Here is an 18,900-nt window from a genome sequence, read left to right as displayed (position 1 = left end):
TTCTAATTGGCGAATTCTCATAAAGGTGTATCCTTTATGTTCTACTGTGTATGGTGTTTGTGTGCTTGTGTTATTTTGATAACATAATAGTCATAACCAAAATAACAGCCTGCAAGTCCGTGAATGTTTCTACTTCAGATGCCTGCAAGACAGTGAAAAATCACACTTGCTAACATACTATTCAAAAGTGTTAAAATCGTATAGAATCAACGTTGCCCAACTCTCAGCTAACATTTTGTTCCCATTGTGTTCACAATTTGTGGTACAAGTACATACTTTTCACGTCTAATCTCGACCAGTAAAAGAGAGTTTTAGCAACACAAATGTAACAACAGTTTGTGCTACATTGAAACTGCGCATGGCTCCAGACTTTTGAGTTTACATTCATCTAACTGCAAACGCGATTGATTTATATCAGTGTCCGCTAGAGGGATTCGATCTCCAAGACATGGCTAAACGTAAAGCTAGCGCTCGTTATGGAGTCAACAGTAACATCTTCTGGACGTGTTTTTAGTGTCCAACCTCAATACCTTTTGTTTCTGTTTTTATTACCATTAAATATATATGGCAACAGTTATCGAGTAAACACCGTCTTACGTGTTTACGACTTTATTTCAAATAACTATCGCTCTAGATAAAGCTTTAAAGTGTTGTAAATTCTTATCTAATTGGATAATTTTCATAAAGATTTATCCTTTATGTTCTACTGTGTATCAAGTTTGTGTGCTTGTGGTATTTAGATAAGGAAATAATCACAACAAAATAAACAGCCTGTAAGTCCGTGAATGTTTCTACTTCAGATGCCTGCAAGACAGTGAAAAATCACACTTGATAACATACTATTCAAAAGTGTTAAAATCGTATAGAATCAACGTTGCCCGACTCTCAGCTAACATTTTGTTCCCATTGTGTTCACAATTTGTGGTACAAGTACATACTTTTCACGTCTAATCTCGACCAGTAAAAGAGATTTTTAGCAACACAAACGTAACAACAGTTTGTGCTACATTGAAACTGCGCATGGCTCCAGACTTTTGAGTTTACATTCATCTAACTGCAAACGCGATTGATTTATATCAGTGTCCGCTAGAGGGATTCGAACTCCAAGACATGGCTAAACGTAAAGCTAGCGCTCGTTATGGAGTCAACAGTAACATCTTCTGGACGTGTTTTTAGTGTCCAACCTCAATACCTTTTGTTTCTGTTTTTATTACCATTAAATATATATGGCAACAGTTATCGAGTAAACACCGTCTTACCTGTTTACGACTTTATTTCAAATAACTATCGCTCTAGATAAAGCTTTAAAGTGTTGCGCATTTTAGTCTAATTGGATAATTGTCATAAAGATGTATCCTTTATGTTCTAGTGTGTATGAGGTTTGTGTGCTTGTGGTATTTTGATAAGGAAATAATTACAACAAAATAAACAGCCTGCAAGTCCGTGAATGTTTCTACTTCAGATGCCTGCAAGACAGTGAAAAATCACACTTGATAACATACTATTCAAAAGTGTTAAAATCGTATAGAATTAACATTGCTCGACTTTTAGCTAACATTTTGTTCCCATTGTGTTCACAATTTGTGGTACAAGTACATACTTTTCACGTCTAATCTCGACCAGTAAAAGAGATTTTTAGCAACACAAACGTAACAACAGTTTGTGCTACATTGAAACTGCGCATGGCTCCAGACTTTTGAGTTTACATTCATCTAACTGCAAACGCGATTGATTTATATCAGTGCCCGCTAGAGGGATTCGAACTCCAAGACATGGCTAAACGTAAAGCTAGCGCTCGTTATGGAGTCAACAGTAACATCTTCTGGACGTGTTTTTAGTGTCCAACCTCAATACCTTTTGTTTCTGTTTTTATTACCATTAAATATATATGGCAACAGTTATCGAGTAAACACCGTCTTACCTGTTTACGACTTTATTTCAAATAACTATCGCTCTAGATAAAGCTTTAAAGTGTTGCGCATTTTAGTCTAATTGGATAATTGTCATAAAGATGTATCCTTTATGTTCTAGTGTGTATGAGGTTTGTGTGCTTGTGGTATTTTGATAAGGAAATAATTACAACAAAATAAACAGCCTGCAAGTCCGTGAATGTTTCTACTTCAGATGCCTGCAAGACAGTGAAAAATCACACTTGCTAACATACTATTCAATAGCGTTAAAATCGTATAGAATTAACATTGCTCGACTTTTAGCTAACATTTTGTTCCCATTGTGTTCACAGTTTGTGGTACAAGTACATACTTTTCACGTCTAATCTCGACCAGTAAAAGAGATTTTTAGCAACACAAATGTAACAACAGTTTGTGCTACATTGAAACTGCGCATGGCTCCAGACTTTTCAGTTTAAATTCATTTAACTGCAAAATCGAGTGATTTATATCAGTGTTCGCTATAGGGAATCGAAATCTAAGACATGGCTAAACATAAAGCTAGCGCTCATTATGGAGTCAACAGTAACATCTTCTGGACGTGCTTTTATTGTCCAACCTCATGCGCCTTTTGGTTTTTGTATTACCATTGTATTTATAATGGAATCATATTTGATATAGTTTGATGGCAACAGTTATCGAGTAAACACCGTCTTACCTGTTAACATCTTTATTTCAAATAACTATCGCTCTAGATAAAGCTTTAAAGTATTGTAAATTTTTATCTAATTGGATAATTTTTATAAAGATGTATCCTTTATGTTCTAGTGTGTATAAGGTTTGTGTGCTTGTGGTATTTTGATAAGGAAATAATCACAACAAAATAAACAGCCTGTAAGTCCGTGAATGTTTCTACTTCAGATGCCTGCAAGACAGTGAAAAATCACACTTGATAACATACTATTCAAAAGTGTTAAAATCGTATAGAATCAACGTTGCCCGACTCTCAGCTAACATTTTGTTCCCATTGTGTTCACAATTTGTGGTACAAGTACATACTTTTCACGTCTAATCTCGACCAGTAAAAGAGATTTTTAGCAACACAAACGTAACAACAGTTTGTGCTATATTGAAACTGCGCATGGCTCCAGACTTTTCAGTTTACATTCATCTAACTGCAAACGCGATTGATTTATATCAGTGCCCGCTAGAGGGATTCGAACTCCAAGACATGGCTAAACGTAAAGCTAGCGCTCGTTATGGAGTCAACAGTAACATCTTCTGGACGTGTTTTTAGTGTCCAACCTCAATACCTTTTGTTTCTGTTTTTATTACCATTAAATATATATGGCAACAGTTATCGAGTAAACACCGTCTTACCTGTTTACGACTTTATTTCAAATAACTATCGCTCTAGATAAAGTTTTAAAGTGTTGCGCATTTTAGTCTAATTGGATAATTGTCATAAAGATGTATCCTTTATGTTCTAGTGTGTATGAGGTTTGTGTGCTTGTGGTATTTTGATAAGGAAATAATTACAACAAAATAAACAGCCTGCAAGTCCGTGAATGTTTCTACTTCAGATGCCTGCAAGACAGTGAAAAATCACACTTGATAACATACTATTCAAAAGTGTTAAAATCGTATAGAATTAACATTGCTCGACTTTTAGCTAACATTTTGTTCCCATTGTGTTCACAATTTGTGGTACAAGTACATACTTTTCACGTCTAATCTCGACCAGTAAAAGAGATTTTTAGCAACACAAACGTAACAACAGTTTGTGCTACATTGAAACTGCGCATGGCTCCAGACTTTTGAATTTACATTCATCTAACTGCAAACGCGATTGATTTATATCAGTGCCCGCTAGAGGGATTCGAACTCCAAGACATGGCTAAACGTAAAGCTAGCGCTCGTTATGGAGTCAACAGTAACATCTTCTGGACGTGTTTTTAGTGTCCAACCTCAATACCTTTTGTTTCTGTTTTTATTACCATTAAATATATATGGCAACAGTTATCGAGTAAACACCGTCTTACCTGTTTACGACTTTATTTCAAATAACTATCGCTCTAGATAAAGCTTTAAAGTGTTGCGCATTTTAGTCTAATTGGATAATTGTCATAAAGATGTATCCTTTATGTTCTAGTGTGTATGAGGTTTGTGTGCTTGTGGTATTTTGATAAGGAAATAATTACAACAAAATAAACAGCCTGCAAGTCCGTGAATGTTTCTACTTCAGATGCCTGCAAGACAGTGAAAAATCACACTTGATAACATACTATTCAAAAGTGTTAAAATCGTATAGAATTAACATTGCTCGACTCTCAGCTAACATTTTGTTCCCATTGTGTTCACAATTTGTGGTACAAGTACATACTTTTCACGTCTAATCTCGACCAGTAAAAGAGATTTTTAGCAACACAAACGTAACAACAGTTTGTGCTACATTGAAACTGCGCATGGCTCCAGACTTTTGAATTTACATTCATCTAACTGCAAACGCGATTGATTTATATCAGTGCCCGCTAGAGGGATTCGAACTCCAAGACATGGCTAAACGTAAAGCTAGCGCTCGTTATGGAGTCAACAGTAACATCTTCTGGACGTGTTTTTAGTGTCCAACCTCAATACCTTTTGTTTCTGTTTTTATTACCATTAAATATATATGGCAACAGTTATCGAGTAAACACCGTCTTACCTGTTTACGACTTTATTTCAAATAACTATCGCTCTAGATAAAGCTTTAAAGTGTTGCGCATTTTAGTCTAATTGGATAATTGTCATAAAGATGTATCCTTTATGTTCTAGTGTGTATGAGGTTTGTGTGCTTGTGGTATTTTGATAAGGAAATAATTACAACAAAATAAACAGCCTGCAAGTCCGTGAATGTTTCTACTTCAGATGCCTGCAAGACAGTGAAAAATCACACTTGATAACATACTATTCAAAAGTGTTAAAATCGTATAGAATTAACATTGCTCGACTCTCAGCTAACATTTTGTTCCCATTGTGTTCACAATTTGTGGTACAAGTACATACTTTTCACGTCTAATCTCGACCAGTAAAAGAGATTTTTAGCAACACAAATGTAACAACAGTTTGTGCTACATTGAAACTGCGCATGGCTCCAGACTTTTCAGTTTAAATTCATCTAACTGCAAAATCGAGTGATTTATATCAGTGTTCGCTATAGGGAATCGAAATCTAAGACATGGCTAAACATAAAGCTAGCGCTCATTATGGAGTCAACAGTAACATCTTCTGGACGTGCTTTTATTGTCCAACCTCATGCGCCTTTTGGTTTTTGTATTACCATTGTATTTATAATGGAATCATATTTGATATAGTTTGATGGCAACAGTTATCGAGTAAACACCGTCTTACCTGTTAACATCTTTATTTCAAATAACTATCGCTCTAGATAAAGCTTTAAAGTATTGTAAATTTTTATCTAATTGGATAATTTTTATAAAGATGTATCCTTTATGTTCTAGTGTGTATAAGGTTTGTGTGCTTGTGGTATTTTGATAAGGAAATAATCACAACAAAATAAACAGCCTGTAAGTCCGTGAATGTTTCTACTTCAGATGCCTGCAAGACAGTGAAAAATCACACTTGATAACATACCATTCAAAAGTGTTAAAATTGTATAGAATCAACGTTGCTCGACTTTTAGCTAACATTTTGTTCCCATTGTGTTCACAGTTTGTGGTACAAGTACATACTTTTCACGTCTAATCTCGACCAGTGAAAGAGATTTTTAGCGTGTATGAGGTTTCGCTTTCATGTGTTGCACGTTTTATTCTAATTGGCGAATTCTCATAAAGGTGTATCCTTTATGTTCTACTGTGTATGGTGTTTGTGTGCTTGTGTTATTTTGATAACATAATAGTCATAACCAAAATAACAGCCTGCAAGTCCGTGAATGTTTCTACTTCAGATGCCTGCAAGACAGTGAAAAATCACACTTGGTAACATACTATTCAAAAGTGTTAAAATCGTATAGAATCAACGTTGCCCGACTCTCAGCTAACATTTTGTTCCCATTGTGTTCACAATTTGTGGTACAAGTACATACTTTTCACGTCTAATCTCGACCAGTAAAAGAGAGTTTTAGCAACACAAATGTAACAACAGTTTGTGCTACATTGAAACTGCGCATGGCTCCAGACTTTTGAGTTTACATTCATCTAACTGCAAACGCGATTGATTTATATCAGTGTCCGCTAGAGGGATTCGAACTCCAAGACATGGCTAAACGTAAAGCTAGCGCTCGTTATGGAGTCAACAGTAACATCTTCTGGACGTGTTTTTAGTATCCAACCTCAATACCTTTTGTTTCTGTTTTTATTACCATTAAATATATATGGCAACACTTATCGAGTAAACACCGTCTTACGTGTTTACGACTTTATTTCAAATAACTATCGCTCTAGATAAAGCTTTAAAGTGTTGTAAATTTTTATCTAATTGGATAATTTTCATAAAGATTTATCCGTTATGTTCTACTGTGTATCAAGTTTGTGTGCTTTTGGTATTTAGATAAGGAAATAATCACAACAAAATAAACAGCCTGTAAGTCCGTGAATGTTTCTACTTCAGATGTCTGCAAGACAGTGAAAAATCACACTTGATAACATACTATTCAAAAGTGTTAAAATCGTATAGAATCAACGTTGCCCGACTCTCAGTTAACATTTTGTTCCCATTGTGTTCACAATTTTTGGTACAAGTATATACTTTTCACGTTTAATCTCGACCAGTAAAAGGAATTTTAGCAACACAAACGTAACAACAGTTTGTGCTACATTGAAACTGCGCATGGCTCCAGACTTTTGAGTTTACATTCATCTAACTGCAAACGCGATTGATTTATATCAGTGCCCGCTAGAGGGATTCGAACTCCAAGACATGGCTAAACGTAAAGCTAGCGTTCGTTATGGAGTCAACAGTAACATCTTCTGGACGTGTTTTTAGTGTCCAACCTCAATACCTTTTGTTTCTGTTTTTATTACCATTAAATATATATGGCAACAGTTATCGAGTAAACACCGTCTTACCTGTTTACGACTTTATTTCAAATAACTATCGCTCTAGATAAAGCTTTAAAGTATTGTAAATTTTTATCTAATTGGATAATTGTCATAAAGATGTATCCTTTATGTTCTAGTGTGTATGAGGTTTGTGTGCTTGTGGTATTTTGATAAGGAAATAATCACAACAAAATAAACAGCCTGCAAGTCCGTGAATGTTTCTACTTCAGATGCCTGCAAGACAGTGAAAAATCACACTTGATAACATACTATTCAAAAGTGTTAAAATCGTATAGAATCAACGTTGCTCGACTTTTAGCTAACATTTTGTTCCCATTGTGTTCACAGTTTGTGGTACAAGTACATACTTTTCACGTCTAATCTCGACCAGTGAAAGAGATTTTTAGCGTGTATGAGGTTTCGCTTTCATGTGTTGCACGTTTTATTCTAATTAGCGAATTCTCATAAAGGTGTATCCTTTATGTTCTACTGTGTATGGTGTTTGTGTGCTTGTGTTATTTTGATAACATAATAGTCATAACCAAAATAACAGCCTGCAAGTCCGGGAATGTTTCTACTTCAGATGCCTGCAAGACAGTGAAAAATCACACTTGGTAACATACTATTCAAAAGTGTTAAAATCGTATAGAATCAACGTTGCCCGACTCTCAGCTAACATTTTGTTCCCATTGTGTTCACAATTTGTGGTACAAGTACATACTTTTCACGTCTAATCTCGACCAGTAAAAGAGATTTTTAGCAACACAAATGTAACAACAGTTTGTGCTACATTGAAACTGCGCATGGCTCCAGACTTTTCAGTTTACATTCATCTAACTGCAAAAGCGATTGATTTATATCAGTGTCCGCTAGAGGGATTCGAACTCCAAGACATGGCTAAACATAAAGCTAGCGCTCGGTATGGAGTCAACAGTAACATCTTCTGGACGTGTTTTTAGTGTCCAACCTCAATACCTTTTGTTTCTGTTTTTATTACCATTAAATATATATGGCAACAGTTATCGAGTAAACACCGTCTTACCTGTTTACGACTTTATTTCAAATAACTATCGCTCTAGATAAAGCTTTAAAGTGTTGCGCATTTTTATCTAATTGGATAATTGTCATAAAGATGTATCCTTTATGTTCTAGTGTGTATAAGGTTTGTGTGCGGGTGGTATTTTGATAAGGAAATAATTACAACAAAATAAACAGCCTGCAAGTCCGTGAATGTTTCTACTTCAGATGCCTGCAAGACAGTGAAAAATCACACCTGATAACATACTATTCAAAAGTGTTAAAATCGTATAGAATTAACATTGCTCGACTTTTAGCTAACATTTTGTTCCCATTGTGTTCACAGTTTGTGGTACAAGTACATACTTTTCACGTCTAATCTCGACCAGTAAAAGAGATTTTTAACAACACAAATGTAACAACAGTTTGTGCTACATTGAAACTGCGCATGGCTCCAGACTTTTCATTTACATTCATCTAACTGCAAAATCGAGTGATTTATATCAGTGTTCGCTATAGGGAATCGAACTCTAAGACATGGCTAAACATAAAGCTAGCGCTCATTATGGAGTCAACAGTAACATCTTCTGGATGTGCTTTTATTGTCCAACCTCATGCGCCTTTTGGTTTTTGTATTACCATTGTATTTATAATGGAATCATATTTGATATAGTTTGATGGCAACAGTTATCGAGTAAACACCGTCTTACCTGTTAACATCTTTATTTCAAATAACTATCGCTCTAGATAAAGCTTTAAAGTATTGTAAATTTTTATCTAATTGGATAATTTTTATAAAGATGTATCCTTTATGTTCTAGTGTGTATGAGGTTTGTGTGCTTGTGGTATATTGATAAGGAAATAATCACAACAAAATAAACAGCCTGCAAGTCCGTGAATGTTTCTACTTCAGATGCCTGCAAGACAGTGAAAAATCACACTTGATAACATACTATTCAAAAGTGTAAAAATCGTATAGAATCAACGTTGCTCGACTTTTAGCTAACATTTTGTTCCCATTGTGTTCACAGTTTGTGGTACAAGTACATACTTTTCACGTCTAATCTCGACCAGTAAAAGAGATTTTTAGCGTGTATGAGGTTTCGCTTTCATGTGTTGCACGTTTTATTCTAATTGGCGAATTCTCATAAAGGTGTATCCTTTATGTTCTACTTTGTATGGTGTTTGTGTGCTTGTGTTATTTTGATAACGTAATAGTCATAACCAAAATAACAGCCTGCAAGTCCGTGAATGTTTCTACTTCAGATGCCTGCAAGACAGTGAAAAATCACACTTGGTAACATACTATTCAAAAGTGTTAAAATCGTATAGAATCAACGTTGCCCGACTCTCAGCTAACATTTTGTTCCCATTGTGTTCACAATTTGTGGTACAAGCACATACTTTTCACGTCTAATCTCGACCAGTAAAAGAGATTTTTAGCAACACAAATGTAACAACAGTTTGTGCAACATTGAAACTGCGCATGGCTCCAGACTTTTCAGTTTACATTCATCTCACTGCAAAAGCGATTGATTTATATCAGTGTCCGCTAGAGGGATTCGAACTTAAAGACATGGCGAAACATAAAGCTAGCGCTCGTTATGGAGTCAACAGTAACATCTTCTTGACGTGTATTTAGTGTCCAACCTCAATACCTTTTGTTTCTGTTTTTATTACCATTAAATATATATGGCAACAGTTATCGAGTAAACACCGTCTTACCTGTGAACAACTTTATTTCAAATAATTATCGCTCTAGATAAAGCTTTAAAGTGTTGCGCTTTCTTTATCTAATTGGATAATTTTTATAAAGGTGTATCATTTATGTTCTACTGTGCATGAGGTTTGTGTGCTTGTGGTATTTTGATAAGGAAATAGTGACAACCAAATAAACAGCCTGCAAGTCCGTGAATGTTTCTACTTCAGATGCCTGCAAGACAGTGAAATCACAATTGATAACATACTATTCATAAGTGTTAAACTCGTATAGAATCAACGCTGCTCGACTCTTAGCTAACAAATACTCCCATTGTGTTCACAGTTTGTGGTACAAGTACATACTTTTCACGTCTTATCTCGACCAGTAAAAGAGATTTTTAGCGTGTATGAGGTTTCGATTGATTTATATCAGTGTCCGTAAGCGGGATACGAACTCAAAGACATGGCTAAACAAAAAGCTAGAGCTCGTTACGGAGTCAACAGAAACATCTTCTGGACGAGTTTTAGTGTCCAACCTCATGCGCCTTTTGTTATTTTATTTTATTTTATTTTTTTTTTTTTTTATCGCTATTGAATATATAATGGAATTATATTTGAAATAGTTTGATGGAAACAGTTATTGTGAAAACACCGCCTTACCTGTTAACAACCTTATTACAAATAACGATTTAGATAAAGCTTAAAGAGACTACTGCGGCCCTCACAATTGAATTGAAATTAACTATAACAAGGTCGACAACATCCACTCTTGGAGTAATAGTGTGTCGAAAATGAAGCCTGATCTAGCTCTTACCTTTGCGCAATTTCATCCTTTATGTGTTGCACATTTTATTCTAATTGGCGAATTTTCATGAAGGTGTATCCTTTATGTTCTACTTTGTATGAGGTTTGTGTGCGTGTGTTATTTCGATAACGAAATAGTGACAACCAAATAAACAGCCTGCAAGTCCGTGAATGTTTCTACTTCAGATGCCTGCAAGACAGTGAAAAATCACACTTAATAACATACTATTCATAAGTGTTAAAATCGTATCGAATCAACGTTGCCCGACTCTCAGCTAACATTTTGTTCCCATAGTGTTCACAATTTGTGGTACATGTACATACTTTTCACCTCTAATCTCGACCAGTAAAAGAGATTTTTAGCGACACAAATGTAACAACAGTTTGTGCTACATTGAAACTGCGCATGGCTCCAGACTTTTCAGTTTACATTCATCTAACTGCAAAATCGATTGATTTATATCAGTGTCCGCTAGAGGGATTCGAACTCCAAGACATGGCTAAACATAAAGTTAGCGCTCGGTATGGAGTCAACAGTAACATCTTCTGGACGTGTTTTTAGTGTCCAACCTCTTCTTCCTTTTGTTTCTGTTTTTATTACCATTAAATATATATGGCAACAGTTATCGAGTAAACACCGTCTTACATGTGAACAACTTTATTTCAAATAACTATCGCTCTAGATAAAGCTTTAAAGTGTTGCACATTTTTATCTAATTGGATAATTTTTATAAAGACGTATCCTTTATGTTCTACTGTGTATGAGGTTTGTGTGCGGGTGGTATTTTGATAAGGAAATAGTGACAACAAAATAAACAGCCTGCAAGTCCGTGAATGTTTCTACTTCAGATGCCTGCAAGACAATGAAAAATCACACTTCATAACATACTATTCAGAAGTGATAAACTCGTATAGAATCAATGTTGCCCGACTCTTAGCTAACATTTTGTTCCCATTGTGTTCACAGTTTGTGGTACAAGTACATACTTTTCACGTCTAATCTCGACCAGTAAAAGAGATTTTTAGCGTGTATGAGGTTTCGATTGATTTATATCAGTTTCTGCAAGCGGGATACGAACTCAAAGACATGGCTAAACAAAAAGCTAGAGCTCATTACGGAGTCAACAGAAACATCTTCTGGACGTGTTCTAGCGTCCAACCTCATGCGCCTTTTGTTTTCGTTTTTTTTTTTTTTGATCGCTATTGAATATATAATGGAATCACATTTGAAATAGTTTGATGGCAACAGTTAATGTGAAAACACCGCCTTACCTGTTAACAACCTTATTACAAATAACGATTTAGATAAAGCTTAAAGAGACTACTGCGGCCCTCACAATTGAATTGAAATTAACTATAACAAGGTCGACAACATACAATCTTGGAGTAATAGTGTGTCGAAAATGAAGCCTGATCTAGCTCTTACCTTTGCGCAATTTCATCCTTTATGTGTTGCACATTTTATTCTAATTGGCGAATTTTCATGAAGGTGTATCCTTTATGTTCTACTTTGTATGAGGTTTGTGTGCTTGTGTTATTTCGATAACGAAATAGTGACAACCAAATAAACAGCCTGCAAGTCCGTGAATGTTTCTACTTCAGATGCCTGCAAGACAGTGAAAAATCACACTTGATAACATACTATTCAAAAGTGTTAAAATCGTATCGAATCAACGTTGCCCGACTCTCAGCTAACATTTTGTTCCCATTGTGTTCACAATGTTTGGTACAATGCATACTTTTCACGTCTAATCTCGACCAGTAAAAGGAATTTTAGCGACACAAATTAAACAACAGTTTGCGCTATTTGAAACTGCGCATGTCTCCAGACTTTTCAGTTTACATTCATCTAACTGCAAAATCGATTGATTTATATCAGTGTCCGCTAGAGGGATTCGAACTCCAAGACATGGCTAAACATAAAGCTAGCGCTCATTATGGAGTCAACAGAAACATCTTCTTGACGTGTTTTTTGTGTCCAACTTCATGCAACGTCTGTTTCTATTTTTTTTTTTTAGCTTTTTTTAATCGCTATTGAATATATAATGGAATCATATTTGAAATAGTTTGACGGCAACAGTTATCGAGAAAACACCGTCCCTCCTGTGAACAACTTTATTACAAATAACTATCACTCTGGATAAAGCTTAAAGAGACTACTACGGCCCTCACACTTGAATTGAAATTTTCTATAATAAGGTCGACAACATACATTCTTGGAGTAAAAGTGTGTCGAAAATGAAGCCTGATCTAGTTCTTACCTTTGCGCAATTTCATCCTTTATGTGTTGCACGTTTTATTGTAATTGGCGAATTTTCATGAAGGTGTATCCTTTATGTTCTACTTTGTATGAGGTTTGTGTGATTGTGTTATTTCGATAACGAAATAGTGATAACCAAATAAACAGCCTACAAGTCCGTGAATGTTTCTACTTCAGATGCCTGAGAAAACAGTGAAAAATCACACTTGATAACATACTATTCAAAAATGTTAAAATCGTATCGAATCAACGTTGCCCGACTCTCAGCTAACATTTTGTTCCCATTGTGTTCACAATGTTTGGTACAAGTACATACTTTTCACGTCTAATCTCGACCAGTAAAAGAGATTTTTAGCGTGTATGAGGTTTCGATTGATTTATATCCGTGTCTGCAAGCGGGATACGAACTCGAAGACATGGCTAAACAAAAAGCTAGTGCTCGTTACTGAGTCAACAGAAACATCTTCTGGACGTGTTTTAGTGTCCAACCTCATGCGCCTTTTGTTTTTGTTTTTTATCGCTATTGAATATATAATGGAATCATATTTGAAATAGTTTGATGGCAACAGTTATTGTGAAAACACTGTCTTACCTGTTAACAACCTTATTACAAATAACGATCTAGATAAAGCTTAAAGAGACTACTGGGGCCCTCACACTTGAATTGAAATTTTCTAAAATAAGGTCGACAATATACAATCTTGGAGTAATAGTGTGTCGAAAATGAAGCCTGATCTAGTTCTTACCTTTGCGCAATTTCATCCTTTATGTGTTGCACATTTTATTCTAATTGGCGAATTTTCATGAAGGTGTATCCTTTATGTTCTACTGTGTATGAGGTTTGTGTGCTTGTGTTATTTCGATAACAAAATAGTGACAACCAAATAAACAGCCTGCAAGTCCGTGAATGTTTCTACTTCAGATGCCTGCAAAACAGTGAAAAATCACACTTGATAAAATACTATTCAAAAAAGTTAAAATCGTATCGAATCAACGTTGCCCGACTCACAGCTAACATTTTGTTCCCATTGTGTTCACAATTTTTGGTACAATACATACTTTTTACGTCTAATCTCGACCAGTAAAAGAAAGTTTTAGCGACACAAATTAAACAACAGTTTGGGCTACATTAAAACTGCTTATGGCTTCAGACTTTTCAGTTTTCATTCATCGAACGGCAAAATCGATTGATTTATATCAGTGTCTGTTAGAAGGATTCGAACTCCAAGACATGGCTAAAAATTAAGGTAGCACTCGTTATGGAGTCAACAGTAACATCTTCTGGGCGTGTTTTTAGTGTCCAACCTCTTGCACTTTTTGATTTTTTATCGTTATTGAATATATAACGGAATCATATTTGAAATATTTTGATGGCAACAGTTATCGAGTAAACACCGTCTTACATGTGAACAACTTTATTTCAAATAACTATCGCTCTAGATAAAGCTTTAAAGTGTTGCAAATTTTTATCTAATTGGATAATTTTTATAAAGGTGTATCCTTTATGATCTACTGTACATGAGGTTTGTGTGCTTGTGGTATTTTGATAACGAAATAGTGATAACCAAATAAACAGCCTGCAAGTCCGTGAATGTTAATACATGTACTTTAGATGCCTGCAAGACAGTGAAAAATCACACTTGATAACATACTATTCAAAAGTGTTAAAATCGTATCGAATCAACGTTGCCCGACTCTCAGCTAACATTTTGTTCCCATTGTGTTCACAATGTTTGGTACAATACATACTTTTCACGTCTAATCTCGACCAGTAAAAGGAATTTTAGCGACACAAATGTAACAACAGTTTGCGCTACATTGAAACTGCGCATGTCTCCAGACTTTTCAGTTTACATTCATCTAACTGCAAAATCGATTGATTTATATCAGTGTCCGCTAGAGGGATTCGAACTCCAAGACATGGCTAAACATAAAGCTAGCGCTCATTATGGAGTCAACAGAAACATCTTCTTGACGTGTTTTTGGCGTCCAAACTCTTCTTCCTTTTGTTTTTATAGCTATTGAATATATAACGGATTCATTTTTGAAATACTTTGATGGTAAACACCGTCAAACATGTACCTGTTAACAACCTTATTTCAAATAACTATCACTCTGGATAAAGCTTAAGGTGACTCCACTTGCCCTCACACTTAAATTGAAATTAACTATAATAATGTCGACGAATACATTCTTGGAATAATAGATTGTCGAAAATGAAGCCTGATCTATGTCTTACCTTTCTAAATTTCATGCTTTAAGTGTTGCACTTTTAATTCTAATTGTAGAATTTTCATAAAGGTGTATCCTTTATGTTGTACTGTGTATGAGGTTTGTGTGCTTGTGGTATTTTGATAACAAAATAGTCACAAGAAAGTAAACAGCCTCAAAGTCCGTGAATGTTTCTACTTCAGATGCTTGCAAGACAATGAAAAATCACACTTGATAACATACTATTCAAAAGTGTTAAAATTGTATCGAATCAACGTTGCCCGACTCTCAGCTAACATTTCGTTCTGATTGTGTTAACAGTTTTTAGTACGAGTATACAAGTATAAAAGCCTATTTTCAAACAGAAAAGCTCTTAGCGACACAGTTGAAACAACAATTTGCGACACAATGAAACTGCGCACAGCTTCAAACTATTTAGTTTTCATTTATCTAACTGCAATATCGATTGATTTATATCAGTGTCCGCAACAGGGATCCGAGTCCAACACATGGTAAAACATATAGCTAGCGCTGGTTATTCAGTGAACAGCTATATCTATGGAACGTGTTTTTAGTGTCCAACTTCTTGCGGCTTTTGCTTTTGTTTTTTATCGCTATTGAATATATAACGGAATCATATTCAAAATAATTCGATCAAATTTGAAATATTTTGATGACAACAGTTATTGAGTAAACACCATCTTACCTGTAAACAAGTTAACTATCACCTGAGAACAGGCTTTCACTAACTATCTTTGACCTCAAGGTTAAATTGAAATTAACTATAAGGTCGGCGAATGTCTGTGTGCTTGTGGTATCATAAGTTCCACTGTAGGTAGCTAACACAGTTTCATATAAAATCCAGGGGGTGGGGGGGGGGGGGTTTCTGGGAAAAAGCAATACTGCTATTTTTATGCGGTATACATGATATTCAATTTTTTTTTTCAATTGCATGCTATAGAGGTTTTTCTTTCGAATACCTGTAGAAAAGTATGTAGAAAAATAAAGGGAGAACCCACTCCAAAAACATCCAAATTTAACGAGTGCAGAATTTCATGAATTTTTAGCAGATAATATAGCTCTTTAAAAAGCTGGTAAATGTACACTGAAAATACTATAAACGATGCCTACAGACTTGCTCTTGAAAATGCACAGACAACTAAAATGGCCGATTTATTTCAATTCTGCTGTTAGGGGAGCCTAAAATGAGTGAGTGTACTGCATTTAGAGGCATCCTTTTGACTACTTTCCTCATGCTTTGAGTGCCAAATAAATTCTAGCATTAACTTACATGTTGAAAAAAATTCATAATTTTATCTTTCTATTGATATATACTAGTAGATATATATGTAACATGTTTTACAATCAAATTTTATACGGGTCAGTTTTGCTTGTGTCTCATCTTAAAACGTCCTTATATCGTTACATATAAAACATATAAAACTGTGTATTTGCACTCTTATAAAGAAGTGCAAGGGACAGGCGATTTTGCTTCGTTGTAAGGGTAATTCGTTATATCTCTTGAGTTTACAACATGTTATAAAGTAATGAGGAATGAAAATCAGTTCATGGTAAGTGTCAATTCAGTATAAGCGTGTTCGCTATAACCATGTTTTACTGTATTTTGATAACAAAATAGTCACAACAATTGATAAAATTGAGTAAATAATCATAATTAACAATACAAGGGAGTATATTCTGGTCTAATGATGATGCATGTCCTCTGCTAGTAGTAAACAAACAAAATGGATGAGATTTCAAGCAAGGATACAATTTTGAGCAACACTTGGAAAATAAGGGTCCACCTGAAAATGATAGAGAGATTCTTGAATCTCATTTTGTAGATGAAATGACTGTAGAGGAGGTTACACATGTAGGTCTGCAAGATGCACGTGTATCTGTCTTCCAGAAAAGCTGATAGATCAGCAATCTTTTGCAAGAGAAAGGGATGAGAGTTTCTGTGCTCCAAACTTAAAATGTTTGGATTAGTTCCTGATGAAGAATAAAGGGGAGAAAACATGTTCTACTACAAAGTGGAAAGTGGAGACTTTAATTTGGACTTCATTTTAACAGTTTTGAAAATTATAAAAATGTAAACTAAAAAAGCATCATTTTTTAATGTCTGAAAAAATCAACTCAACATAAATGATAGACCCCAATCAGGAATTGCACCTGAATCCCTCATACGTAAGTATGAGTGCTTTACTGATTAAGCTATTGAGGTATTCAAACAGAATATCACTATTGATTGTTGAGTTTTCATCCCCCTGAAACCTTTTTCCTAAACCACTGATTTTTTTTTTTACAGAATGGTCCCTGGAAACCTATGAGGAAATGCTAGACTTTGATAACATTAATTCTGAGGAACTTGTTCTAAAGCTTGGCAAATTCTATACTGAGGCAACCCCAAATCTTGACCAAAAACGTTTTAAAACACGAAGCGAATGGGCCAAATCGCTCACCTGAGCAAGAATAGACATAACTAGACAACATTGAGATGGCAACCATCTCAAAGGGCCCTGCTTAAATAATGGACTACAGGTGAAAAACATTTCAGAGAAGTTTACTTTGACCTTGTCCTACAACTTAGAAATTTTCCAGCTGGCATAAAACTTTTAATTTAATCTCATTACGCCTTACAAACATACATTTTTTTTTAACCTGAGCAAGATCAAGCTAATGGGAAATAATCTACGGTCTTAAACTGATTATAAAAAGATTCGTTATGACCTTCACATTGACTTTGTTCAAATTATTAAGTCGTTGCACACCATTAACCCAAAAGTCCTGTTAATGTGAAGAAGAAGGCAAATATGGCCAAGTGGAGAGTGTTATTAAAGTATGAGCCAGATCGGACCAAGGGAGAAAAGATATGCTCCAGGCAATGATTTTTCATATCATTCTGCTATGACCTTCATATTTGACCTTAAAATTTGGTTCTTGGCCAGTTGCACACCCTTTACTCAGAAGCTCTGTTGATGTGCAGTATGAGCCAAATAAGGTTAAGTGAATGACCTTGAACCTTGACCTGCAAACTGAACTTAAAGAACTGTTTATACAGTTTATGAATTATAAACATGATAAACCTACATTAAACTTTGAACCCTTTGTGAGGCCCAAGAATTGTCTGAAGGGCCAGAGTCTAAACAATTCTAAAAGAACCAAAAATATGTCAACATGCTTGAATAAAGTAAAACTGAATATAATAACATCTAAGTTTTTGTAAATAATTTAAATTGTTTTCCTTTGTAAAATTGGACCCCCCCCCCCCATTGTGGCCCCTTCCTTCCCCTTGGGATCATGATTTGAACAAACTTAAAGGTTCCCTACCTGAGGATGCTTCAACACAAGTTTCAGCTTTTCTGGCTGATCTGTTTCATAGAAGAAGGTTACTGAAAAGATTTTTAAAGATTATTCTCTATATATTCTTATGTAAAAATTTGATTCTCCACTATGGCCCCACCCTATCCCTGGGGATCATGATTTTAATAAACTTGAATCTACTGTAACTGAGGATGCTTTTACACCAGCTTCAGCTTTTCTGGCTGATTGGTTTCTGAGAAGATATTTAAAGATTTTTCTCTATATATTCCTATGTAAAAGTTTGACCCCCCCCCCCCCCCATTGTTTTCTTTTGTAAAATTGGACCCCCCCCCCCATTGTGGTCCCACCCTACCCCTGGGGATAATGATTTAAACAAATTTGAATCAACCCCACCTGAGAATGCTTTCACACAAGTAACAGCTTTTCTGGCTACTCAGTTTCAGAAAAGAAGATTTTAAAACATTTACTCTATATATTACTATGTAAAAGTTCGACCGACACCCCCCCCCCCCCCCCCCCAAAATTGTGGCTGCACCCTACCCCTGGGGATCATGATTTGAACAAACTTGAATCTACACTACCTACACAGTAGTTGAAATCAGATTGGGAATAAGTGTGTAAAAGGTTATCACCACAGTGTCATCTTAATTTAGCA

General features: G+C 35.3%; 2 long non-coding RNA genes across 2 annotated transcripts in view; one reads left to right on the top strand and one right to left on the bottom strand.

The window, feature by feature from the left end:
- Positions 1–10,541, bottom strand: part of LOC128168565 (uncharacterized) — a 104,335-nt gene extending 93,794 nt beyond the window's left edge. Inside the window, exon 1 of the long non-coding RNA XR_008241409.1 lies at positions 10,461–10,541. This is a non-coding gene — a long non-coding RNA (uncharacterized LOC128168565). The remainder of the gene's footprint in view (positions 1–10,460) is intronic.
- LOC128168564 (uncharacterized) overlaps positions 1–17,656 on the top strand; it is a 104,338-nt gene extending 86,682 nt beyond the window's left edge. Inside the window, exon 2 of the long non-coding RNA XR_008241408.1 lies at positions 17,230–17,656. This is a non-coding gene — a long non-coding RNA (uncharacterized LOC128168564). The remainder of the gene's footprint in view (positions 1–17,229) is intronic.
- Positions 17,657–18,900: the final 1,244 nt, after the last annotated feature.

The sequence above is a fragment of the Crassostrea angulata genome, unplaced genomic scaffold, assembly GCF_025612915.1.
Source record: "Crassostrea angulata isolate pt1a10 unplaced genomic scaffold, ASM2561291v2 HiC_scaffold_14, whole genome shotgun sequence".
Classification (NCBI taxonomy): Eukaryota; Metazoa; Mollusca; class Bivalvia; order Ostreida; family Ostreidae; genus Magallana; species Magallana angulata.
This window is presented reverse-complemented; position numbering and strand designations above follow the sequence as displayed.